Source organism: Podarcis melisellensis, assembly GCF_964234715.1.
Source record: "Podarcis melisellensis genome assembly, chromosome: 14".
In the NCBI taxonomy this organism is placed as follows: Eukaryota; Metazoa; Chordata; class Lepidosauria; order Squamata; family Lacertidae; genus Podarcis; species Podarcis melisellensis.
Genome location: NC_138546.1, coordinates 23693933 through 23721532, shown reverse-complemented (window position 1 = coordinate 23721532; position 27600 = coordinate 23693933). Strand labels below are relative to the sequence as shown.

Sequence of the window (27600 nt, the reverse complement as noted above, 5' to 3'; positions counted from 1 at the left end):
ATTAAACCTATCCCATTACAGCTTTTTGTCTTCAGACAATGTCAAGCTTCAAGAAAGATTTATATGCTGGAATTTATCTGCAGCCCACAGTTAAGGGTCTTCATTCTTATTTTATTCTGCTATTCATAGGGGTTCCCGTAATGCATTTGGTCCTAGCCAGGAATTTGCTAAAGGTGGGAGGGGGCTGGGGCAAGCCCCCAGTGTCCACACACACACACACACACACACACACCAGATCCACCTTCTTGCATTGACAGTCTGAAAGCCAAATCCAAATGCATTCAGCTAAGGACACTTGAATCTCTCTTTGGACCTTCCTTCTCAATGTACAAAAGTCTGAAGTGGAGCCAGCCTCTGTGTGGATGTCTGGGGGCAAAGCCACATGAGCACCCCAGGGACAATCGCCGGCTTTTAGCCCACCTGCGTTCACTCAGAAGGCCTGCAGAGGGCAACTGGCTGTCTTTCTACTTCAGCCTTCCCCAACTTAGGACTCAGCTAGACTGGTAAAGAAAAAGCGATTGATATGTCTTGTATGTGCAATATAATGTTGAGCCGCCAGATGGCGACGTGGAGTCCCGTTTTTTCTCTACCGGTTTTCCCTGTTTAAATTTACAACGCTTTGAAATGAAACGCTTCTTCAATGAGTCTAGATTCAGCCCTAGTGTCCCTCCAGAGATCAATGAAGCCATTGTGGGGCCTTTTCTGGCATGAACAACATGAGATGCAGATGGACCTGAACTGGAACCCAACCATTCATAAATAAACCATAAGAAAACAGAAGAAAAGAGCCCTGTTCAATCAGACCAGTAGTCCATCAGATCCAGTGTCTGTTCTGTGGCCATCCCAATGGGCATCCCACAAGCAGAATTTGAAGGCAAGAGCCCTCTCCCCATCTGTGCTTTCCAGCAACTGATATTCAGAAGCACTACTGCCTCTGACCATGGAGACAGAACATAGCCATCATGAGTAATAGCCATGGACAACCCTCTCCTCCATGAATTTGTCCAATCCTCTTTTAAAGCCATCCAAGTTGGTGGCCATCACTGCCTCCTGTGGGAGTGAGTTCCATAGTTTAAATCTGCTCTGCATGAAGAGATCCTTCCTTTTCAGTCCTCAGTTTTCCAACATTCAGCTTCATTGGATGGCCATAAGTTCTAGTGTCATGAGAGAGGGGGGAAAGCTTTTCTCCATCCACTTTCTGCAATGCCACGCATAATTTTATACATTGCCATCACATTCCCTTTTCTCTAAACTAGAAAGCCCCAAATCCTGATCAAACTCTGCTTCTCCCTTTTTTTCTTTAGTTTTTATAATAACACTAACACACTCCCTGTTTTAAGAGAAAAACTGGTATGATTACTGATTTTCTAGAACGTTAACATTTGCCCTTACTGGTTTTTTGAATCAACCGGATTAGACCCCGGGAAACCAGGGACCAAATCCTCACGCAGCAATGAAACTCATGGGGTGATCTTGGACCAGTCACTCACTCTCAGCTTAACCTACTTTGCAAGGTTGTCGTGGGTGGGGGGCAAAGGGGGAGGAGAACTATGTAGGCCACCTCAAGCTCCTTGGATATAAATGCAAATAAACAAGTAAATAATACTTGTCTGCTGTGGGTGGGTCATAAGCCAGAGTAAAAAGTGGGTGGGGTCACACCTCTCTTTTTGCCCCCACCCCTTCATTCCTGTTCTCTCTGTGCCACTCAGTTTGCCAGGGAGGGACAGACTGTGCTTGCTAGGGGTCTGAGTTGACGACATGCAGGCTTTCTTTTCTCCTCCTCCTATCTGTTTTGGCTCCTCCCCCATCTCCTTTTCCTATGGTCCAACCTGCTCTAAGCCCTTTGGCCCTTGACTGGGCCATTTTTGGCGCACTGGGTCTTCTGCAGTATCACAAATCGTGGTCCTCCCTCCATCACTCCCAGCTGCTCGTAAACAGTGTCATAAAACCCTGTCATTGGGGACACGGCTGAGTTTGCACCCACCCACACATGTCATCTGTTTATCTTTCATTCCACGGAGATCCCTGCAGCTCTCTGCTTTTGATTCCCAGGAGGGGGCAGAGGGCGGCTGAGAATAGCTTTATCCATTCCAAGTCCTGAGCACAAACTTGCTGGGTTCACACATCTCTGACTTCAACTGTACTTGATGTTCCCATTCTTCCAAGCATTGAAATGCAACTGCCTGTCACAGGCTCTGAGCACAAGAGCCCTGTCACCTCCTGTGGTTTACAGCATTGCTGCCTCAAACTGGTGCAGGCAGAGCATAGCCTAGGGGTAGGCAACCTAAGGGCCAGGGGCCAGATGTGGCCCAATCACCTTCTCAATCCGGTTTGCAGATGGTCTGGGAATCAGCGTGCTTTTACATGCTGTAAAATTTATTTAAAATGCGTCTCTGGGTTATTTGTGGAGCTTGTCTGGTGTGTTTATATGAGTAGAATGTGTGCTTTTATTTAAAAGGCATCTCTGGGTTATTTGTGGGGCATTCGTTCTCCCCCCCCAAAAAAAAATATAGTCCAGCCCACCACATGGTCTGAGGGACAGTGGACCAGCCCATGGCTGAAAAGGGTTGAAAAAGGTATAGCCTTTCCTCTGGGGGTTCTCTAGCGGGCCCTTCCGACTCCCCAAGGCCACAGCTCCTCCCCCTTGCTTTGTACCCTGCTGAGTGCTTTTGCCTGTCTAGAGCATGGCTTTGAATTCAGATAATACTCCTTGGTGGCTTGGATGGGAGCTTGAAAAATGGGTGTGTGAGCAAATGAACATCTGTCAGAAAGTTCTCTCTGATGTTTAGTCAGAATCTTTATTGTAACTTGAAGTCATTGGTTGTCCTACCCACCGGAGCAGGAGAAAACTAGCTTGCTCCATCTTCCATGCCTTCAGTTATTTGAAGATGGCTATCGTATCTCCTCTCAGTCTCCTCTTTTCTAGGCTAAACACATCCAGCTCCAGCAATCGTTCCTCATAAGGCTTGGTTTCCAGACCTCTGATCATCCTGGTTGCCCCCTCTGCCCACGTTCCAGCTTCTCAACATCCTTTTTAAATTGTGGTGCCTAGAAATGGATACAGTATTCCAGCCGTGATCCCACACATAAAAGAAAGTCGTTCTTCACCCAGAATATAGCCAAACTGTGGAGCTCACTCCCACAGGAGGCAGAGATTAGATAAATTCATGGAGGAGAAACAAACAATGGCTACAAGCCAGAATGGCCCTCTTACCTAGGTTCTGCTTGCATGCTTCCCCATGGCATCCGACTGGCCACGGCAAGAACAGGATGCTGGACTGCGTGGGCCATTGGCCGGATCCAGCAGGCTCTTCTCATGTTCTTAGAAGCACTTGCAATGGGCATCTTTATTCAGAGAGTTTGTGACAGAGTCTCAGCGAGGGCGGCTGGAAGGCCAGGCCTGCTTTTCATACCCTCATGTCAAAATTCATTTCATCACTAGAGGCTGTCAGGCATCTCAGATGACTCCACTCTAAGCTGGCAATTAACTGTGTAATTTCAGGGCTCACCTTTCGGCACCTCTCTTCACCTCAATTTCTGATCATGCTAACTACAGAAAGCCAAGCCCAGAGAAGGGCTCACTTCATGCAGGCAGCTTTGAATTTGCCCACAATGTGGAGTTTTTGAAGCTGGCTGCCAAAGGATCTGCTTAAGGCACTGCTCTTGTGTTTCCGAAACCAGTGTTGCCACAGGGCAGTCACTGCCAACATATGTGTGTGTGTGTTCATGTTTGTAAATAAACAACAACAACCAATAATAATAAATGTGTTGTTGTGATGAGTCTAGGAGACACGCCAAAGTAGTTTGGCTCCCTGCCCAAGCCGGCTGTCTGGAATTCAGCTGAGGTGTAGTGAAGGGCTGGGAAAATAGAGGCATGAGAAGGGCTGAATCAGAGGAAATGGAGGCACCAGGAGGGAGGGCAAAGGATCATCTATTCCAGCTATTCTTAAGCTGTGGGTCCCCAGATGTTGTTGAACTACAACTCCCATCACCCCTAGCTAGCAAGGCCAGAGCTCAGGGATGATGGGAGTTGTAGTCCAACAACATCTGGGGACCCACAGATTGAAAACTGCTGATTCTAGTCCATCCCCTGGAATGCAGGAACCACAAAGAATGTGTGAATGGCAGGAGAGGGGAGCATGTTTCAGCCGGAGGGGCCACCTTCCTTTCTACACAACCTTCAAGGGGCCTCATGCTAGAGGTAGGCAGGGCCAAGAGCAAGCCTGAGCAGAGCAACAATAAGAGCTGTTTGACATTGGAACGGTTTCCCTCGAGAGGTTGTGGACTCTCCTTCCTTGGAGGTTTTTAGGCAGAGGCTGGATGGCCATCTGTCATGGATGCTTTAGTAGAGATTCCTGCATTGCAGGGGGTTGGACTTGATGACCCTTGGGTCCCTACCACCGCTAGGATTCTAAGATTTTATCATTCTATTATTCTGTGTTTTGAATCTCCCAACATACAGTTTCATTGGACATTCATGAGAAAAATTCTCTATCTACTTTCTCCCTGCCATGTGTGATTTTTAAACTTTTATCATGTCCCCTCTTCCCTCTTCTCACAGTGGCCAACCAGATGCCCTGATGGGAAGCCCCCAAGCAGTTCATGAATGCAACACAGTGCTCCTTGATCCTCCATGAATTTCCATATCCCCTCCTCAAAGCCATCTGAGCTGGTGGCCATCATGAAATCCTGTGCAAGCAGATACCATAGTTTAACAGTGTGCCGGGTGAGAAAGTCCTTATTCCCATCCATTCTGATTCTTGCACCCTCCAGGGAACTGGAGCTTTCCGAGAAAGTGAATAGCTTCCGACAAAGGCTGTTCAACGTCCGCCAGCACATGCAACATCCCAAAGGATCCCTGAGGAATCCGCTGGCAGTTACTCCCGTTTGCAATGGATTGATTCACGCTGGAAACAATTACATCTCCAGATAGCAGTTTTTTCTCAAAGGGTGGTTTTTCTCACTGTCTGCAAATACTGGTTTAGAAGTTCCCCTACTTCTCTTGGTTAATACAAGAAGAGATGTGGAGCAGTATGTCACTTGCCTACTGATGACTCTTCAGCCCAAAAATCTGGATGAACTCACCCAGCTGTTTCACGTTGGTTGTTAAATAGCATGAAGGACATGGTGGAACCAGTGAAGGCTGTTCCATGAGGGCAGCCCCACCTGCCTACTTAAAGCCAGTTCAGGGGGGCGGAGCCTGGCTCTCAGCTTCCTCCTCCTCTGTCTCAGGTGTTGCCCTTGTAGAACAGAGAGGAGGGAGGAGACAAAATGAGAAGTAGTTGGCTCTGCTTGTCATTGGCTCTGGTGCCACCTAATGTTGGTCTCCTAGCCTTCCACCCTGCCAGTCCCGGTGGGCACCAGCCACCACAGTGTGGAGCCCTGTGAAACCCCAGAAGCCAAAGGGGCAAAGCTGGAGTCGTGACATAGCTTATCCACTAGGGCACCCAAGATTGTCTTCTCAAAGACCTGCAAGATCTCCTTACTGCATACTCCTTGCCCACTCAACTGCTTCGAACCTGTGGAACTGGCATGGTTACAAGTGCCACATCATATTCATTCTGCATTTGTATATAAATAAAAAGATCTTTTGGTGTGGCAGCACCTACCCTTTGGAACTGCCTGCCTATTGATATCAGGAAAGCGCCTTCACTGCCACCTTTCTGATAGCTGCTAGAAACACTTTTGTTTAGGCAAGCCTACCCTGACATGTAGATTGTCAATCAATGTTTTAATCTGTTTTTACTTTATTGCTGACTTATGTTCCAGCTGCCCAGAATCCTGTGGGTATAGGGCGGTATACAAATTTAATAAGTAAATACATAAGTTAAGGTTTGTTTTTTACTGATTTTGTTTTGTTTTGTTCTCTTTGCGAACTGTGCTGAGGGCTGCCCCCCCCCATCAATCTGTGTTATCAATTTTATGAAAGAAAGAAAGAAAGAAAGTAAGTAAGTTAGTTGGCTCAGTTGTTTATATGGCTTTCGTTGCTTTATTGTAAAACATTTTGAGAGGTGGAGGGCTTACTTGGTCAGGAAGCAGCTTACAGATTTGAGGAGAAGAGACTGACAGGCTTCTAGTTTTCTCTGCCGCTTCCTGTCAACAGGCGCCACCTAAGGTTTGCCTCACAGAACAAATACCCAAGGGAGCAACAGGTGCTTCCTTCAGATTCTCCTTTTGCTGTAGGGGCAAAGAGGGGTTCAAAGGACACTTCAACTGTTGACCCTGGAAGGGTTTAAAAAAATAAATAGTCCACTGTAGTATTCTTGGGAGGAAAGCTATGTGCTCCAAATGCATGGCCAGAGAAAGAGAGAACTCTAAGGCACTCACAGACAGTTTCAGTCACTGACCAATTAGCAAGAAAGCAACATTGTTCAGACTTGCAAATGCATGAACACCAACGCTATCCCCTTGGGGAAACTCCACCTGGGGGAAATGAGAACATGTTGACTGTGAAGACCCAAGAGCCGTCCTGTAATGTGCAAAAAATAAAAACAGAAGCAGGCAAAGGTGCTGTGAGAGAGTGTGATCTAGTGGGCAGAACATTGCAGTTTGGGAGAGAGTCATTTAGAGTTTCTTTTTCTGCCCTCGATTTGATATGGGGATTATGGGCCACTAGCCTCTCCATCTCTGTACAGTGGGAAGATGAGCAATACTGGGACTTGTCACAAGAGCATCACACAAAGGCAGCTAGCTGCCCTGAAAATCCAAAGTGCAACAGTGCATAGCTAAACAATGGAACTCATTGCCACAGGAGGCAATGATGGCCCCCAACTTGGATAGCTTTAAAAGAAGACTGGAGGAGAGGGCTAGTTGTCAGAGGCTGCAATGCTCCTGAATCTCAGTTTCTAGAAACCACCAGGAGGGGAGGGGGCTCTTGTGCTTGAATTTGCTTGTGGGTCTCCCAGTGTCAGGGACGCGGGTGGTGCTGTGGGTTAAACCACAGAGACTAGGACTTGTCGATCAGCAGGTCGGCGGTTCGAATCCCTGCAACGGGGTGAGCTCCCGTTGCTCGGTCCCTGCTCCTGCCAACCTAGCAGTTCGAAAGCATGTCAAAGTGCAGGTAGATAAATAGGTACCACTCTGGTGGGAAGGTAAACGGCGTTTCCGTGCGTTGCTCTGGTTTGCCACAAATGGCTTAGTCATGCTGGCCACATGACCCGGAAGCTGTACGCCGACTCCCTTGGCCAATAAAGCGAGATAAGCGTGGCAACCCCAGAGTCGGCCACAACTGGACCTAATGGTCAGGGGTCCCTTTACCTTTACCTTTACCTCCCAGTGTCATCTGGTTGGCAACTATGAGAACAGGATGCTGGACTGGACGGGCCATTAGCCTGATGCAGCTGAATGCCCTCCCATCAGATGTCAAACCGATAAACAACTTTTTAACTTTTTGAATACATCTGAAGGCAACCCTGCTCAGGGGAGTTTTTAATGGTTGATGTTTTACTGTGTTTTGAATATTTTGTTTGGAGCTGCCCAGAGTGGCTGGGGAAACCCAGTCAGATGGGTGGCATATAATTTATTTTATTGTTATTATTTCTTTATGTCTATTTACTTAAAAGCAAGGCTCATTTTGCTCAATGGGCCTTAGTAAATGTGCTTAGTATGTTAACCCACATTTTCTTCCCCTCCCCCAATCCCTAAGCACATCCTCCTCACCCCTTAAGACCACCCAGGGACCTAGAGAGTTTCACAAGCATCCAAGAGCGTGAGTCTCTTTGCTTGCTATTACTCCTAAGATGCAGATCGTGGTATCAAGGGACACACTGCCTGGTTTCCTCAAACTCAAGAGCCGCTAACCAGTTGCTTCATGCAAGCTTTTCTCTTCATCGACCCACGCAAGCAACATTTCCAGACCATTTCCCCTTTGAAAAAGATGCTGAGTAAAAAGTAAAAATATAGCAGTTTCCCCCCAAAATTAAAAGGACTGAACAGACTTCTGCTAATTTCAGACGCCACCAGACTATCCAATGCTTGATACAGGGCTGGGGGAATAGGTGCATATTTGCAGGGTATAAATTAACAGATTTGCACTGCCACAGACATCTCACTCCCAAAATGCTAAGGCTTTCAGAATTCAGCAGGCACCAGAAAGGTTATCAGCCCAAGTTGCCAAAGCAGATGGAAATGTAGCTCCGAAATACAAAGGGGCCAGGGATCTGAAAGCAGGGACATAATTTTAGGTTTGAGACAAATCTCAAAGCAAGATTCAGAGGCCTGCTCCTGGATATATGAGCATACACACACAATGCATTTTTCAGAGCATTTCTTAAAGTTATCCATCAAAGTCCACAGCTGGGTATTACATTGCAGAGGACCAGCTAAAACATCCCCCCAAAGTGGCAAGTTTCCAACTTCTGCAGAACTCTCAGTCAGGAGAGATCATACAACACAGCAGAGAGTGGTGGTTGCTTGAAAGGCCAGGGTGATAAAAAAATAGCAATTAGGTGGAGTGTTGTTGCTGTGAGGTTTGCTTATAGACTGAGTTCCTGAATGGACATTGCAGGCTGGATGAGTCCCTCCTAGGTGCTGAGATATCAGGTTATACACTTGGGGTTCTGGGATGATGAGGCAACAGCTGCTGCCCACATTTCATTTCATTTTATAGAAAACCAAGGCTGGTTGTATCCTGTACACGCAGTCCTAAGCAGGCAGACGGCTTGATCTTTATTCATCAGGAAGTACAAGTCATAAGTACTGAAGTGCCTCACCATACCTTAGCATGGCCATGAGCCCTCCCAATTCAACATGATATGCCAGTCTTCCCGACCCAGGTGGATGCCAGATGTTTTGCACTACAACTCCCATCAGCCCCAGCCAGCAGTCCCAGCATCATACAGCCATGCTGACTGGGAGTAATGCAGGGAAGGGCCATAGCTCAGTGGGAGAGCATCTGCTTTGCATGCAGAAGGTCCCAGGTTCAATCCCCGATGGGATCTCCAGGTAGGGCTTGGAGAGAGATCTCTTCCTGAAACCCTGCAGAGCCAGTGGCTTGACTCAGTAGAAGGCAGCTTCCTGTGTGCTTATGTTAATGACTGTCTTCGTCCAAAAGATCTGGGAGGCAACAGGCTGGTGTGGGTGCTCAGTTCCTACATAAGGGGCACATTACAGACTCTGGTGGAGATATGGTTTGATGGGTTTGCATATAGTTGATTGATGAACGGAAAAAGCAACGGAGGATTGCCATTTGCTGCTGCTGCTGCCCCAAGAGAAGGTTTTCAGGTTTTTGTTTCTTGTTTATCTCTGCTGCATCAGAGATGAAGCAACAGCACATGGACAGAAGAAAGTTGCTTGGTCGCCTCTAATAGTTATTTCATTTGTGAATGGCTTCCTATGAGGCATCCGGAAGTTATTTGCTACATAATAAAAACAGTTGATTATACTTTCCGCTTGTACCAAGTATATTTATAGGCACAGGTCTGAGTGGTTTTTCATTTCTCACCACTTTCCATGGGAAAACCCACTGTTTACCTCTGAATCAGAACAAATGTCAATCTGCAGAAAAACCAATTGGCATTTGTTCTGATTCAGCAGTAACCAGCGAGTTTTCCAAGGGGAAAGTGTTGGGATAAGTGGCAGTGTGGATGAGGTCTTAGTCCTTAAAGTGCCTTAAGAGTCTTTGTTGCTTTTGCTGCAAGAAACTAGCTCAGCTGCTGCGCCTCTGGAAATCTTCATCGCCTGGCAACGAAACAAGTCTCTGTCTGTCCACATAATGAGCCCCTGAATTGGCATGGGGGAGAAATTTGGTTCCATTCACAGTTTAATGGGAACTCATCTGATTGCAATTCCCCAAACAAAACAGAATGAAACACGGCGCTCCTCCAAAATTCACTCTGCAGTGAGAATTTTTCAACGTGGTTCTCCGAACAAAACAGGCATACAATAATGTACAAGTCAAAGGTGTACGTTAAAAAGCATCCATGGGTGTAACCAGCTTACAAAAATGCATTATATTGGATAAAACTGCTTGCAATAAAAAATGTGTATTTCAGGACACACACACACACACACACATACTGACATGTCTCCGGGAGTACTTTTGATAAATGCTTGCAAACTGATCTGGAAATGTGGCAAAACCGAGCTTAAGAACAGAAAAAAATGGGAAACTTAAAGAAGCCCAATTCTCCCTGTATTGTCAGAAGCAACATGCCTCTGAATACTAGTTGCTGGGAATCACAGGCAAACAGAGTGGTGCTGTTGTGCTCTGGTCAGCTGCTGGAAGATTCAGGCCAGATTAAAGAAAGTCCCTCTTCACACAGTGCATTGTTAATCTATGGAACTCACTCCCACAGGAAGGCAGTGACGACCATCAACCTAGATCTCTTTAAAAGAGGATTAAGCAAATTCATGGAGGAGAGGGTTATCCATGGCTACTAGCCGTGATGACTATGCTCTGCTGCTACAAGTTGAAGGCAGCAATGCTTCCGAATGCCAGTGCCTGGAAGCCACAGTTAGGATGCTGAGCTCAGACCCTCCAATAATAATAATAATAATAATAATAATAATAATAATAATAATAATAATAATTTATTTATACCCCGCCCATCTGGCTGGGTTTCCCCAGCCACTCTGAGCGGCTTCCAACAGAATATTAAAATACAATAGTCTATTAAACATTAAAAGCTTCCCTAAACAGGGCTGCCTTCAGATGTCTTCTAAAAGTCTGGTAGTTGTTTTTCTCTTTGACATCTGGTGGGAGGGCGTTCCACAGGGCGGGTGCCACTACCGAAATCCAAGTGTCCAGGGACAGTCCTGGATTTACAGAAGCTATCACAGTTTCTGATTTGATCCCAGAATGTCCCCCTTTTCCTTAGGATGTCCCTATTTTCATTGGAGAAACGTTGGAGGGTACAGAGTTATGCGATCCCCAAGCCAAAGAGATAAGTAACCACACAACCTTCAGAAGGTATCTGAAGGCAGCCCTGTGTAGGGAAGTTCTGATGTTTTACTATGTTTTTACAGATGTTGGAAGCCACCCAGAATGAAAGGGGAGTCCTCTGGAGCTGCTTTTCCTTGAAGAGCACTTCCAACATGCTGCCCTTAGTGGCTGAGGCTGCTCATCCTTCAGGGCGTATGTTTCTGCTACCACACTCCCCAAAGAGGGGAGAGAGAAAGCAGCCATGCAAGTCAAGCACACAGCCGCCTGCTCAGACCCAGAAACAGGAACCGAGGTGAAGCTCTGCTGGCGAGTCACCCAAGGACAGCTGCCAAGCAGGCAGTCGTGCCGACTTCGGAAGCTGAAGCCTCCTGCCCTTTGCAGAACTTGAGAGCGCCGCGTCTCCCGGGAAACAAGATGCTTCTCCGAGATGAGAACTTCCTCAGTCATATCGTGTTCCTGTAAGGGAACCATCTTGCAGACACACACTTCAGATCTCGCGTCACGGTGAATCCACCTTAGCCGGGAACAGGGAAAATCATGGCAAATTCCTGTCTGGTGAGATGCTGCAGGCCAGGGTGTTCTTAAACTTGGGTGCTGTTGCAGGTCCTTTGTAACTCTGAGACAACCCCAGCCCCTTACTTGAGCAACCACAAGAACATCAGAAGAGGCTGCTGGGTCAGACCAGGTGCCCATCTAGCCCTGAATCCTGCTCTCACAGTGGCTACCCAGATACCACATGAAAGACCCTCTTCTCTCCTGTGTTTTCCAGAACATGCATTCAGAAGCATTGCTGTCTGTCATCGTGGAGGCAGAGCACAACCATCAGGGCTAGTAGCCATGAAAAGTGGGAGGGAAGCTGCCTTATACCAAGTCAGATCATTGGGACCACCTAGCTCTGATTCGATTTAATATTTGTAATCCACTTTTCCAACAACAAACGTTGAGCTCAAAGTGGCTTACAATAATCACAACAGCATTAAAAAAACAACAACCCCACAAATGTTGCAATCATTATAATGTCAAACACAATAGCTTAGGAATAAAACAAAGAACAGCAACAAATTCAACAAAACAATTAATACAATTCAGTAAAGTCTGCACTGTCCACACTGACCGGCAGCAACTCTCCAGGGACTAATCCACACTTAACATTGCTCCCCATTTCTAGGCACAGATCTGGGCTTTCCAGGTCCATGTCTAACAACTTTTTTTCTTTTTTGCCCTGGTGCTTTCCTTGTGAAAATCCATTCTTTACTGTTGAATAAGAGCAAATTTCAATCTGCAGAAAACCCAAATGGTCATTTGCTCCAATTCAACAATAAAGAGTGGGCTTTCCTGGGGAAAGCTGGGCAGGGGGTGGGGTAAGAGAATTGGGGCATGGACTGGGAAAGCGCAAAGGAAAATATACCATAAGTGTGGTTGAACCCCAGGGTTTCATCCAGGGGATTTTTTTCTTGCCCTGCCTGGAGATCTGGAATGCGGGTGGTGCTGTGGGTTAAACCACAGAGCCTAGGACTTGCCGATCAGAAGGTCGGCGGTTCAAATCCCCGTGACGGGGTGAGCTCCCGTTGCTCAGTCCCTGCTCCTGCCCACCTAGCAGTTTGAAAGCATGTCCAAGTGCAAGTGGATAAATAGGTACCACTCCGGTGGGAAGGTAAACAGCGTTTCCGTGCGCTGCTCTGGTTCGCCAGAAGTGGCTTAGTCATGCTGGCCACATGACCCAGAAGCTGTACACCGGCTCCCTCGGCCAATAAAGCGAGATGAGCGCTGCAACCCCAGAGTCGTCTGCAACTGGACCTAATGGTCAGGGGTCTCTTTACCTTTACCTTTTACCTGGAGATGCTATGGGGGGTTCTATCTGGGAATGCAGATGATCTGCCACTGCGCTGCAGCTTTGAGCTTGGAAGATTTCCAAATTAACAATCAAATGCTACAGCTGTGCTCTGTGACCAAGACCAGAGAAAGCTAAGTGTCTAAACATAATGAGGAGAATGCTAGCTGCAGGGGTGGGGGGAATCTGTTCAGTTTTTATTGCAGATATTTCCATCCATGGGTGCAGCCAGGATTTTTGTTGGAGAGAGAAGCCTTTTGTGGGGGGGGGGAGCAGAACCTCCGTTTGTTATGTATTTTATTGATTTGTATTGATTTAGGGGGGGCAGCTGCCCCTCCCTGCCCCCCTGGCTACACCCATGCTTCCATCATCCAAATAAAAAGATGCACTGTGGGTTGCTTCTGCCAAATACCCAGCAGGTACTTCAAATAAATCTTCAGGGTTTTCCTTCTTATTTCCACTGTGGGTTTGGTAACAAACAGATCAATTGCTCGCTCTCTCTCTCTCTCTCTCTCTCTCTCTCTCTCTCTCTCTCTCTCTCTCTCTCTTTCTGTGTGTGTGTGTGTGTGTGTCTTGTGCTGATTAAGCAGCCACATAAAAACTCAGGCCACTTCTATTTTCCAGATTCAAGCTCCCCGCCCCAGCAAAAATATTTTAAAAATCCCACACCCATTGCCTAAAGAACACTTCAGTGGCTAGGATGATTAGCAAAAGGACATTAGGAACATAAGAAGCACCTGCTGGATCATGCCAATGGCCCATCTAGTCCAGCATCCTGTTCTCACAGTAGCCACCAAAATGCCTCTGGGAAACCAGCAAGCAGGATTGGAGCACAAGAAGCCCTCTCGCCTCCTGTGGTAACTTTGCAGTGAGTGGTAAAGGTAAAGGGACCCCTGACCATTAGGTCCAGTCGTGGCTGACTCTGGGCTTGTGATGCTCATCTCGCTTTATTGGCCTAGGGAGTCAGCGTACAGCTTCTGGGTCATGTGGCCAGCATGACTAAGCCGCTTCTGGTGAACCAGAGCAGCGCATGGAAACGCCGTTTACCTTCCCGCCAGAGCAGTACCTATTTATCTACTTGCACTTTGACATGCTTTCGAACTGCTGGGTTGGCAGGAGCAGGAACCGAGCAATGGGAGCTCACCCCATTGCGGGGATTCGAACCGCCGACCTTCTGATCAGCAAGTCCTAGGCTCTGTGGTTTAAGCCACAGCATCACCCACGTCCCTCCGCAGTGAGTGGTACAGAGAAGCATTTCTGCCTGCAACTATGGAGGCAGAGAACTGCCATCATAACTAGCAGCTATTGATAAGACCTCTCCTCTTCCATGAATTTCCCCCATTCTCTTTTAAAGCCACCCAGGTTGGGGGCCACCACTGCCTCCTGCGGGACGGAATACCACAATTTAACATTAAGGCAACAGCAGTTCTAAAGCTGCAAAAGCAATGTCTTTGTGGGGAACCAAGTGTGAAACTCGCAACTAAGGAGGGTCCTTGCCAAATGACAGACACCCTCACATTTGAGCTGAGCCCCCAGAATGCACACACCTGCCTTCTAACTCACAAAATGGCCAAATGATTTGCTGCAGATCGTGCCAGGAAGCCCAAACACTGGACAGCAGAGAGTGGAAATACTTCTGTATCCTTGGAAAGCACCCCTATTTTAGACCACGGGTGGCGAAGCTTTTTCAGGCTGAGGCTCACATTGGCCCATGAGTCAGCACTGAAGGCCCCATGTGCCAAACTGGAAATACTGAAGGGTTTTTTAATGATACATTAGGGAGGTGGATGCTTCTGGGGGGGTGGGTATCACAGAAACATTTTGGTATCATATCAGGGGAACTGCAGGAGTGCTCCATAAAAGTACTTTTTAAAATGATGGTGATTTAAAAATGGGAGCAGTCTGGAAACAAGAGGAGATGCCGATGAAAGAAGAATGGCAAACAAAATTAATGGACTATGCAGAATTGGATAAAATGACAGGAAGGATTCGAATCCTGCGGGACCAGAGATTACAGAAGATTGGAAGAAATATACAAACTATTTGAAGAGCAACGGTAACCAACAAATTATGCTAGTAGGGCTACAAGGGGAAATCTATGAAGCATTGGAAATTAGAAACAGAACAGTGATACTAGTTATGCATTAAATGTAATTGAAGAAGTGGGAAATGTGTATTTAGAGATTAGATTGGAAAATTTTCAGATGAGATTGATGGAAGTCAAAAAAATTGTATAAGATGTCAAAATATGTTTAATTACTGTTGAAAATGATATGTTGAAAATTAATAAAAATTTATAAAAAAAATAAAAAGGGGAGCAGTCAGGAATTTCAAAAACATTTTTGTTAAAAAGTTGAGGGTTGGTGGGAGAGAGAAAATAGCTTCAAAGCAGGGGACCCATAGGAGCAGTCAAAACTTGCTTTAAAATATGATTATTTTAAATTACAAATAGGGGGTGTTGATGGGAGACCACTAAAGCCCCTTGATGGCTGTAGGCAGCCTGTAGCCTATGCGTTAGCCAGAGCAGTCAGGGATTCTTCATATGTAATTCCTGAATTGCAAAGACCAATTCTATGATCCTAGATGTGGGAGATGAAGCAGCGTCTACAGAAGCTTCCTCCAACCTGGTGATCCCTCCATATGCCTTGGATTACAGCTCCCCTCAGCACCAGCCAATGCAGCTCAGCTCCCATCTGCCTCGACCTGCTACAGCCCAAAACATACGGAGGGCTGAGAACATGGCCAATTCATGCTCAGTGATTTTCTGAGGACTCCTGGAAAGGATGGAGCCGATATCGGAGCTGCAGTGGAGAATATGTGGGAATGAAACCCAAGGCTGTATTTACTGCATGCATATGAATTTGCCAGGCATGAAAAAGAGCAGGAGGCTGTGAATTATTTACACCTGTCACAGCTAATTAAGACTTATGGGGGGGGGGGGGATAACACCGTTGTGGTATATGCTGGGCAACAGATGGATCTCCTCACAGTCCTTTGGATGGAAGCTGGTACGTGTGTGGAAGGGGGTGCTCTCTACTCAACAACACTGTCTCCAGTCACCCTCTCCCACCCTCTCCCCTCCCCAAGGAAGATGTCTGGGATGCCTCCTGGCAGCACAGTGAGCACAGCTACATGACGGGAAGCGGAAGGAGGAGCAGGAGACAGGCACAGAGGTGAAGCCAAGAGGGACACATCTGTGGTTGGGCTCATGTGCTGCTCACAGGGGACACTGTGCAAGGGGAAGTAGTATGGCTTGCTCATCCAGGGCCAGGGAAGGAGAAGGACAAAGTCAGATAGCTTGAACATAAGAGCACCAAAAGAGCCTTCTGGGCCAAGGGCCCATCTAGTCCAGCAATACCGGAGTTGGTACATAGACATTTATCTGCAAGCCACCTTGAGTTGTGTCATGGGAAAAGTTGGATAACAACAATAATAACAACAACAACTAGTAGGCATCAATAGCCTTGATTTTTTCTCATTCTCTTTGAAAGCCATCCAAGTTGGAGCCCATCACTGCCTCCACTGGGAGCCAATTCCATAGTCTCCCATTCCCTCCTGTGGTTTCCAGTGACTGGTATTCAGAAGCATTGCTGCCTATGACTATGGCTACAAAGCATAATCACTGTGGCTAGTAGCCATGGATAGCCTCCTCCTCCTCCATGAACTTGTCCAATCCTCTTTTAAAGCCATCCAGGTTGGAGGCCATCGCTGCCTCCTGCATGTCAAGGAGGACTTTATTTTCTCTGTCCTGAATCTCCCAACATCCAGCCTCATTGGGCGGGTTCTAGAATCATGGGCAGGAGAAGAGAACATCTCTCTATCCATTTCTCTACACCCTGCATGATTTTGTAGACTCTGCAATCATGTGCCCCTTCCTCAGATTCCACCCCCCCAACAATAAAAAGCCCCAACTTTTCTCATAGGGGACCTGTTCCAACCTTCAATGATTTTAGTCGAACTCTGTAGCTCCTTGGAGCAAGAATGACATGTTCTGAGCAGCAGAGCCACAAGCTCAATAAAAAGAGACCCTTCCACTAATCTACTCCGAAGTATGTCCCACCGAGTTCAATGGAGTCACACAGGAAAAGCTTCTGCCTCCTCCACTTCTGTGTTTCAGGCTGCTGTGAAAGGAGAACAGCAGGACTCACAAGAAAAGTTGCCAAAGGCAGCTAATGGGATTTAGCATTTTCCTCGACAAATACGCAGGCACAGCAATTTATTTTCTGCCACATAATTGTTTTTAAGTGTTTTCAGCACCTAAATCCCCAAATAAATCAAATATCCAAAATCTCAGAGTGTCAACCAAATCCTTGATTTCAAAATGCCAGGGAAGGATGCCAAGGAAGAAAAAAATAAAGGCCTGCAGGAAGGTAGTGGAGGCCAGGATCTGGTCTACTGGCCAGATTTAGGACTCATCCAAACACTACTATTTGTCCATTGATTTCTCCCAGATTTGTCCTATGACTTCTAGACATGGATCTGAGATGTTTTAGTTTTGTCCCACCACTTTCCCTAGGAAAACCGGCTGTTTACTGCTGAATGGAAGAAACCTGACTGATATTCGTTCTGATTCAGCAGTAGAAAGTGCAACATGGGAAATAAGAAGATACAAAAATGTTGAATGTAAGAGTTTGTGTTTTATTTAATTTTGTTTAGGAAAACCAATAAAAAGCATTTTTTAAAAAAAGAAAGAAAGTACAACTGAAAATCACAGAACAAACGGAACTGTAGAGGAGCCCTCAGTTCCCCACCCCTGACCTTGCAAACCAAACCTTTGGAAAGCTTGCCTTAATCTTCACATAAGTAGTTTGGGGGGTCTCTGTGGAAGCCAGTTTCGTCTGGAAGAAGCTGTGGGACAGTGGGGGCCAGAGGGAGGGAGGGAGGAAGCAGGGTGGCAGGAGATCAAACTGCACAGTGGGAGGAGAAGGAATCTCAGATAAAACCTCTCTAGATCAGATCCCTTCTGCTAAGGGAGGAAATAAGCCAGCCTAGAGAATGTCTTATGCCCAGGTCTTCTGGTTCCACAATGGTACCATTCTCATTCTCTCTCTCTCTCTCTCTCTCTCTCTCTCTCTCTCTCAGAAGGAGGGCAGGCTCTGAAGAATCGAAGAGATTGATTTACATACCACTCTGCAAAGAGAATTTTTGGCTGGTTTTCCAGATCTAGGAATGTTTTGGCATGTGCCACTGTCCTAATGAAAAATGTGGGACGGGGAGGGGACAGCTGCAATTCAATAAAAATACTTAAATAACTGAGTTTCTGGTCCCTGTTATGAGGGGGAGGAAACTGATTTTCTCTTAAGGGGTACCCAAGAGCCCATATAGAGTCCTTTTGTAGGTTCTCTATCCAATATGAAACCTGCTCCCCCTAACGTAAATCCTGGCTATGCCCATGCCTCTCACACCAGCTAAAAGACCACATAAGAACACGGAAATGTTCTCGTTCTCTCTCACACACACAAACACACACACACACACAAGATCTTAAAGGTTATTGGCTGTAAGGGCTTAGTTTTATCGTGTTCCAGAATTCCCCATTTCTCTTGGGAGATGTCAAGGGTTCCAAGCTGGCAGGCACTTTGCAAGCCCCAAGGATCAGTTGATCATTAACGGGGCCTGCAAACCTCGCTTATTAGGTTAGCTTTGGGCAGGTGGATGTGGTGTAAGTGCCCCCTAATGAGATCCAGGGGCAGAGGGACACAGTCACTTTACCCACTGTAGCAGGTAGTCTAAAGAAGGACTATCATCCTAAATGGAAGAGGTGCAGCTTAGTGGTAGAGCACCTGCTTTGCATACAGAATGTCCCAGGTGCAATCTCCAGGTAGGGCTAGGAGAGGCTCCCTGTCTGAACTGAGAGCCATTGCTGCCAGTCAGTGTAGGCAATACTAAGCTGCGTAAATGGACCAAGAGTCTGACTCCATTTAAGGCAGCTTCCTATGTCTAACGTAAAGGAAGGCGCACAGCTCAAGGGCAGAGAACCTGCTTTGTATGCAGAAGGTCCCAGGTTCAATCCCCACTGGCAGGCACTCCCCACTGGTAGGCCTGGCGATGTCCCAGTCTGAAACCCTGGAGAGCTGCTGCCAGTCAGTGTAGACAGCACTGGACTAGATGGACTGTTGGTCCGACTCTGTATAAGGCAGCACCCCATGTTCTCCTCAGCCTATGTTTTGCTTAATCAGCCTTTTTGCTGGTTGAAGCTGTGACAGCCCCGGCAGAAAGGAAGGCTGGAATAGTTCTTATTAGCAGCCATTATATATCAAGTCTAATAAAAATACATCACCCATTTGGTGGTGGGAGAGAAAGAGAGAGAAGCATTTCCCCATCAGCCCTTGCAAACGCTCCTTAAACATCAGCCTCCCTGAAGCATAAACAGCCATTTCCCAGCAGGATTCTTATGCAAAAGAAGAAGGGAGGGGGGAGCCAATGAGGACCCCCCCCCACCCGCCTGCTCACCCACCAATAAGCTCCTCTAAGCTGCGCTGAGACTGTGCAAGCCAGAAAGAGAAGTTACAGGCTCTGGGTAGCCAGGAAAGGGGGGGGGGGCGTTCACAAAAAGTGACAGCTTCATCTAGCAGCCCCTGATACACCATGGCAGAATGAGGAACATTTCTGTGCTCGGAAGCACCTGGAAATGAAGCCATCAAACCGAAATAGCTCAGGAGTCTGCAGTACAAAAGACTTAAGTGCCGAAAGATCAGTGTGATTGTTTTAAAGGGGGATCTATTATTTCATAGAATTGCAGAGTTGGAAGGCATCCCCAAGGGTTATCTAGTCCAACCCCAGCATTGCAAGAATCACACGGCCATTCAACCTCTGCTTTAAAATCTCCAAGGAAGGAGAGGCCACCACTTTCCCACTTTCTCACTGTCAGAAAGTTCTTCTTGGTGTTTAGTCATTTTCCCAAAGGAATAGAATTAAAAATGAAAGCAGATTTCAAAAGCAATAATGAAATCTCTAAAGCAAATTTAAGAACAGGTGTGTGCCTGGATAGAGCTGTCAAAACAGGGAGGGGGGAGAGTTCTCGAGGAGGAGAGGGCTATTGATGGTCACGATGGCTCTGTCTCCACATCTGGAGGCAGCAATGCTTCTGAATACCAGTTGCTGGAAACCACAGGACGGGAGAGCCACTCTTGCGCTTGGGTCCTGCTTCTGGGTTTCCCATAGGGGCATCCGGTTGGCCGCTGTGAGAACAGGATGCTGGACTAGATGGGCCATTGGCCTGATCCAGGAGGATGTTCTTAGGTTTGACCTCCCTGCTTCCACCCCATGCTTCACTTTAAATTGTGCACATGCATTCCCAGAGATAACGTGACAGGAATCTGTCAGGGCCTGCATTTAACAAGTGGCTTGAGACACTGTGTTGTTCATTTTGCCCCTAAGAAACTAAGGTGTGCCCTGAAACTGGACTACAGTGGTACCTCAGGTACCGCATACATTTCAGGTTACATACGCTTCAGGTTACAGACTCCGCTAACCCAGAAATAGTGCTTCAGGTTAAGAACTTTGCTTCAGGATGAGAACAGAAAATGTGTGGCAGTGGTGCAGCAGCAGTGGGAGGCTCCATTAGCTAAAGTGGTGCTTCCGGTTAAGTACAGTTTCAGGTTAAGAACAGACCTCCGGAACGAATTAAGAACTTAACCCGAGGTACCACTGTACATGGGTCGTCTTTGGGTCTGATCCAGCAGCCAGGTGCTTCTGCTGCTCTTCCCCACAACTCAATCCTCTGGTTTATTGCAGGCAGACCCAGCTAAAGGCTTCCATGAAAGGAGAAGGAGGACACTTCTGTGAAGCAGGAAAAGCAGCTCCTTGGAAAGTTTTGAATAAAGAAAGCTGTGCAGAAGTTCTCACTTTTAAATAGTCAATAATCTTGATCCCCCTACCCACCCACCCAGTTCCTTAAAAATAGCACGCTGGCTGCCTTCCGCTATTCCAAATCTGAGCTCCCCATTAGCGCTGCAAGCTGAGTTCCTGCCGCTGAGGCCTCCCGCTCTTTTCATGCAAATAAGGCGTTGTTGTTTGGGGTGGGGGCAAGAGAGATGGCCGTTTCTTTCTTTGCACAATTGCAGCAACCAGCAAACAGGAGTTCAGGGAAGCAGTGGTGCATGGGGGTGGGGGAAATAGGGGGCTGAATTGGTGCCCCCCCCCGCTTCCCGCCAGTCGAGCATCCTTTGTTGTCCATTGGAAAAAAAACTGGCAAGGGAAGTGGGGTGCCAGCAAGGCACATCTGTGGGGAAACCATCAATCATTGCTCCACCCACCCCACTTTATGGTCTCATTAGACCCAGAGGGGCTGCCCTCAGCCAAGGAGAGGTGATGAGAACCAGAAGTCATTGGGCAGCCCCTCCCAAAGCCTGGGCATTTCTCTAGCGTTCCCCCTAGCCCTTCAAGGAGACCCACGCCCAGCACCTTCACACTTGGCTCCTTGGTGCTTTTGTTTTATTTACATCCCTCCCACACACCCTCAACAGAAGCAACCTCCATCTTTTCTGGAAAACTATACATTTCCATAATGCACACCTTCTGTTGGGCTCATTTGTATGGCCACCACAGGGGACTCGGAAATTATACCTCCGTTGGAAGAACAGCCCTTTCAAAGGGGACAAAAGGACCCTTTTTTGAAGAAAAAAGGAAGTGGATGGGGGGGTTGTTTAAAAAGGGAGCAAGTGGCACATTCGGTCTTTTCACAGCCCGAAAACCAACCCAGCGGCAATGGCAGAAGGATTTGTGTAGGCTAGGAGACCCAGAAGCCCTCAGCGAGCAAAACAGTTTGGTAAGTTGGTGGGTGGAATTTCAGAGCAAGGAGCCACTTTAGCTGGGCAGTGGGAACTGGCAGGGAGGAGGAGGAAATAGAGGGTTGGGAGGAGAATGGAGCTTCTTTCACACAGAAATGGGGCGGTGGGCATTAATGTGGCATACATGCTGCCCAACGCCGAGCGATCTAATGTACCCCTTTCTCTATCAAGACCACCTGAGACTGGCAGAGGGGCTCGCTGTGCAGGAACCAGAGCAGGGCCTCTCCCTTCCCTTGCAAGCACAAATAGTCCCAACATTAATAAGAAGGTAAAGAGAGCCTGGTGGATCAGAGCATTGGCCCAGGCAGTCCAGCATCTTGTTCTCAGAGTGGTCAGTCAGTTGCCCCAAAGGGAAGCCCACAAACAAGACCTAACCCCAACAGCGGTCTCCCCTCCTCCAGTTTGCAGCAACTGGATTCCAGAAGCATTCCCATTCATGGTTAGTAGCCATTGATAGCCTTGCCCTCCCTTAGTTTGTCCAATCCTCTTTTTTAAAAACAGGCTTTTGCTATGCCGGGGGCAGACGGCAGACGCACCTCATTGCCTGGTTCTCCCCTTGTATTTGGTGCCAATCAGAACAAAACTGTATATTGATTATAATGGATGTTTTAATTGTGCTTTACATTTTACTGATTTTTCTTTCCCTGTGTGGTAGCTAGGGTTGTGCACTAGATCGGGCCAAATCATGGATCCCAACCCAAATCTGATTTTGGGGGGGTCAGCAGGGGATTTGACCAGATTTGGGCATCTTATGAACCTAGTCCTAGAGGGATCTGTCTGCATCCATCTTCACTCTGCCTGACCCCTCCCAGCAGTATGTCTAATTAAGGCTTCACAAAGAGAGGGTGGAGCAAGGCTGGGGAGGGGTGTGGCTGGGGAGAGGGGGCCTGGCCTAGGAAGGGAGGGTTCGGGGCCACATAGAGAGTACTAGAGAGCTGTATTTGCTCCCCAAGCGTAAGGTTTCACACCTGGCTCTAGCTCCCAAACACCTTTGTTCTCTTTCCTCACTATCCCCACTACACACACACACACACAGAGAGAGAGAGAGAGAGAGTTTGAGGCTCTCAAAAGGAAGTGGCTCTTCAATTCTATCAAAGGCTATTTTAGTCTACAGCATTTCCGATTCCTTTGCTGTAGTGTCAACTCTCTTTTTCCCTTTGAGGGAGAAGAGGCTCAAAGTGTATGCAAAACAGTCCCCAGGGAGGTTCTGCATTGTCAGACTTCAGTGTGTGTATGTAGTGAGGAGCTCTGTGAGCCTCAGAAATGGCCACCTTCCTACCCCAGCAGAAAACTCTTCTAATTAAACTTTTCCATGCATTGAAGTTTATAACAGTGGTCACCTGTTGAAATGCAAGCCCAGAGCCAGTAAGGGATGGTCGACTGAGTCTTCCACCTTTTCAGGCACAGGACAACGTCTCCAGTTCAAACCCAACTTGTAACAACCACATTTTACTCAAGAACAGAGCACTTGTTTGCATGCAGAAGGTTCCAGGTTTGAAATGAGGGATGTCTAAATGTGTATTACTGGAGGCTTTAATGGGGGAAAATTCCACTGGAGTATACTAAGTGGTCTATGAACTCTTTGATGGGTTGATAATTAACTATTGTTGTTTTCTGCTAGCTAACAGGTGAGTGTTTAACCTTAGATCAGGTGACGAAGGTATTTGTTTGCAAATCTCCATTCTGAATCTATGTTCTCATGCTCTATGGAAGTAAGGATGTGTAAATGACTCTCCAGTGAGCGAATACAGCTGCAGGCAAAATGGAGACTGTAAGGAGAAACAGACCTGTGATTTTAGATCTGTTTGGAGTACAGTCATACCTTGGAAACCGAATTCCTTGGCTCCTGAACAAATCGGCTTCCAAACAATCCAAACCAGGAAGTAAGTGCTCTGGTTTACAAACAATTTTCGGAAGCCAAAAGTCTGGTGCAGCTTCCACAGCTTCCGATTGTCTGCAGGACACTCCTGCAGCCAATCAGAAGCTGTGCTTTGGTTTACGAACGGTTCCGGGAGTCAAACGCATTCTGTTCAAAAACTCAGATACCACTGTACTTCATATTTTATAGGAAACTGAGCCTGTGCTGGACCTCATCCAGAACCCCTGGCCTACTTGGCAGCAAGTCAGTATGTCAATTCCCCATCCAGGGTCAATCCACATGTCCAAAGTCCAAACCAAAGCTCCGTCCCACAGAGATCCTGGAGCATCCAAGTTGAGGTCCATCACCATGGGCAGTTGAGTAGGCTCAACATCCCAGCTCTGCTGCCCTTTTAAAGTTTGCATGCTGATTGCAGCAAGTGGGCTTGATCCCTAGCTTGCTCCGGTGTGTCCTGCTCCCAGCTACATCGCTTGCCAGGATCCTTTCCTGACTCCCCCTTCTCCTGCTAGTTCATGACAAACTTGCCCGTGATCTTACAGATATTTTGAATGCATTGTTTACTGTTTTTGTTCTGTTTTGTAGAAAGTTCTGCAAGTAAAGCTGTAATTAAACTTATGGGCCTTGACAATGCTTTAAAGGAGTCAGTTTCTTATGCATCCAGTCTCTTCAAGTGGCACAATATTAATATCTTCAATAGACTTTAACTCCCATCAGCCCCAAATGGCCAAGCTAGCTGGGGCTAATGGGAAATGGAGTCCAAACCTGGAGGACATCAGGTTGTTGGGAGGCTGGGTCTGAACCGCCTGGCAGTGGCTTTCCATGGCCTCTGCTTTCCTAACCCTCTTGCCTGCAGTCCTTGTAACTGAGAGCTTCAAGCATGTGTTTCATCACTCAGTTGTGTCTCCTTCCCTATAAAACCAGAACAAGCCCTCGCCACCCTGTAGGCTACAAACGTGATAAACGAACAGCTGGGAGACTGGGTCTAACCAGCTGGTTTGACCAGCCCAGAGCCTCCTAGTCAGCCTCCAAACACTGCAGAATCCTCCCAGGCTCTCTCTCTCTCTCTCTGTCACCCTCTGCTACACACCCACTGCCCTGGCACTTTCGCAATCCCACCTGGGGCTCACATCATCTTGCCACATCATCCTGCTCAATCTCCCATCTGTTAGATCTGCTCCACCAATCTTCACCGCTCTCTCTGAAACTGCATTAAACGGTTCCATTAGCACTGGGTGAAAGTGTGCGTGTGAGAGAGGGTTTTTTGGGGGGTGGGGTTGGGGAGAGAAGAGCCTGATACACTTTGTTCAATTTGCAAAATCATCTCCTGAAATATTACCTCCCCCGTCAGCTGCAGTTCTAAGTGACACTCTCTGACACCTGCACATTCTCATCTTTTGACAGAAGAGGGGGCTGCTGCTTCCCCTCACCCTCACCCCCCCAAAATTGCAATTCCTGCTATTAGAAGTTCTTTTAGTCATAGCGCTCACTCCAGCTTTGACAATGGGGAGAACCTAATTTAGAAACACACAACATCATTTAAGTCGGAGGAAAAAGAGAATCGGAGGGGAGAACTCTTGCCAGAACATCTTTGCAGTTCTCCTGCTTAGAAACAGAAGCTGCCTTGCTATGGGGGACAGCAAGGAGGACAGTTTGGAGGTGTTGTTTGAGTTGACAGGGTGCAAGAGGCAGACGGATAGATCTGGCCCATGTGGACTGACCCACCTGGACACATCTGCACAGGACTCATTTCAAAGGGAAGGCCAGTAGCTCAGGGGCAAGAACACCCACGTTACCTGCAGAAGATTGGAGGTTCAATGTGCATAAGCATCTCAAAGTAGGGCTGGGAATGTCCCCTTCCTGAAACTCTGGAGAGCCAGAATAGGCAAAATAAAGTCCTTCAGACAGCACATCATTAAACTATGGAACTCACTCCCACAGGAGGCAGTGATGGCCACCAACTTGGGTGGCTTTAAAAGAGGATTGCCTGTAGAAGGTCCCAGATTCAACCCCCTCCTCCCCATGGGGTCTCTTGGTAGGGTGGGAATGTCCCAGGAAATGAATGAAATCCTGGAAAGATGCCAGTCAGCATAGACAATACTGAGCAAGATGAACCAATGGTCTGACTCAGCATAAGACCGAGTGGGAATATGAACCTAGGTTTGCCTCAATTCAAGCCCAGGATGCAAACCCTACACCTCCCTGGCTCTCCTAGAAGTGCATGTAGGGTTGCTTTCTCATGGTGCCCTGACAGTTTGATCAAGGCAGTGCAGAGTTTGGCAGTCAGATGCACACAACATCCCCACTCCCCTTGCAGCCCTCAGGGGGTCTCCACATTCACTCCATGCCCTCCAGGCAATGGACAACTCCTCTTTGCCATTCTTCTCATGCTCAAATTTGTTTTCTGTTACCCCAGAAGCTAGATCCTGAACCGATGGGTTCAATCCCCGAGAAAGGGAATTCTGACTAGGCAACAGAGCAGGCTCCCTCACAGAAAGCGGTGAACTCCCCTTTGTTAAAAGAGAGAAAGGCTGGCCACCTCTCAGGGATGCTGCAGGAGCATGGCCAGAAGGTTGGACTACAAGACCTCTGAGGTCCCTTGCCACTCATTCTAGCCTCTGATCCAGCCTAGTAGGTGGGAACCAGTCAAGAGCTAAACCACATTAAGGGTTCTTTTATCCAAAGGAACCAGTAGCACAGGCTTCCCTAGGTAAAGGTAAAGGTAAAGGTAAAGGTAAAGGGACCCCTGACCATTAGGTCCAGTCGTGACCAACTCTGGGGTTGCGGCGCTCATCTCGCTTTATTGGCCGAGGGAGCCAGCGTACAGCTCCCGGGTCATGTGGCCAGCATGACTAAGCCGCTTCTGGCAAACCAGAGCAGCGCTCGGAAACGCCGTTTACCTTCCTGCCAGAGCAGTACCTATTTATCTACTTGCACTTTGAGGTGCTTTCGAACTGCTAGGTTGGCAGGAGCAGGGACTCAGCAATGGGAGCTCACCCCGTTGCGGGGATTCGAACCACCGACCTTCTGATCGGCAAGTCATAGGCTCTGTGGTTTAACCCACAGCGCCACCTGCGTCTCTGCAGGCTTCCCTAGCCTCCATCAATCCTGGGCATTCCTGAGATTTGCAGTCCAAAGCTTCTTGGATGGGAAAGACTGCTGTATACTGGAGATGCTGGGCTTTTAACCTGTTGCACACAAATAGTATGGCCATTTGACCACCATGTTGTTGGGAGGAGGATAGGAAGAGATAGAACCCCCCTCAACCGCCCCCACCATACGCACAAGGGCAAAAATTAAGTTTCATTTAGGGTAAAAAAACCCAGATTGAGCTAGGTGCTTTTGGACAGCCAAGCTTTAATCGAAGAGCTCCTACTAGTTTGCTCTTTGAAATCTATAAAGCCCCACATCTGCTCAATTCATCATCATTATAAGCTATTTTTGAAAGGCTTTCAATAGGCATAATGCTTTATAGATTGATATGAACATAAAAGCGGGTCCCCCGCTCACCCAAGAGGCTCACTTACAATCTAAAACAGCCTGGTGGGAGTTAAAGAGTGATATGAGAGCCATATTCCGATATCTGAAGGGCTGCCACGTGGAAGAGAGAGCAAGCTTGTTTTCTGCTGCTCCAGAGGGGAAGACCAAGGGATTCAAATGACAAGAAAGGAGATGATGACCAAACCTTAGGAGGAATTTCCTGACAGTAGGAGCTCTTCAACTGTGGAATGGACACCCCTCAGAAGGTGGTGGAGACTCCATCATGGATTTCTCAACAGAGGTTGGAAGGCCAGCTCTCTGGGATACTTTAGTAGTGATTCCTGCAATGCAGGGTTTGGAAAAGAAGACCCTCACAGATCCCTTCCAACTCTACGATGCTATAGGCATAGGAGGAGCCAGAGGGATTTCCTGGCTCCCAAGGCGTTCTGCCAAGGTCCGCTCCTGTTTCTTGCACTCACCGGGTAATTACATTCGCGTTCATGAGAGGAAGTTGCATCCTCGCACTGTCAACAAGGACTGCAAGCCTTCACGGAGGATGCTAATTGCGTCACGAGGGCAGCTCAGAGCCTGGCGCAGTCCCAGGCTGCAAGGATGGATTGAGAAGCCAGCCTGCTCAGCCACACAACATGGGCATAGATCTGCAGTCAGGTATGAGGACGCCTCATGACTGACCCACAGCATGGGAAGCTGGTAGAATGACATTTATACAGCAGTTATA

The 27600-nt window shown here is 47.5% G+C and overlaps 1 protein-coding gene and 1 long non-coding RNA gene across 3 annotated transcripts in view; one reads left to right on the top strand and one right to left on the bottom strand.

The window, feature by feature from the left end:
- Nucleotides 1-27600, bottom strand: part of PRKCB (protein kinase C beta) — a 184681-nt gene that overhangs the window by 121119 nt on the left and 35962 nt on the right. The window lies entirely within an intron of this gene.
- On the top strand, nt 21407-23742 carry LOC309357081. The gene is made up of 3 exons (XR_014163026.1): nt 21407-21483; nt 23223-23388; nt 23574-23742. It is a non-coding gene; the product is annotated as an uncharacterized lncRNA (long non-coding RNA).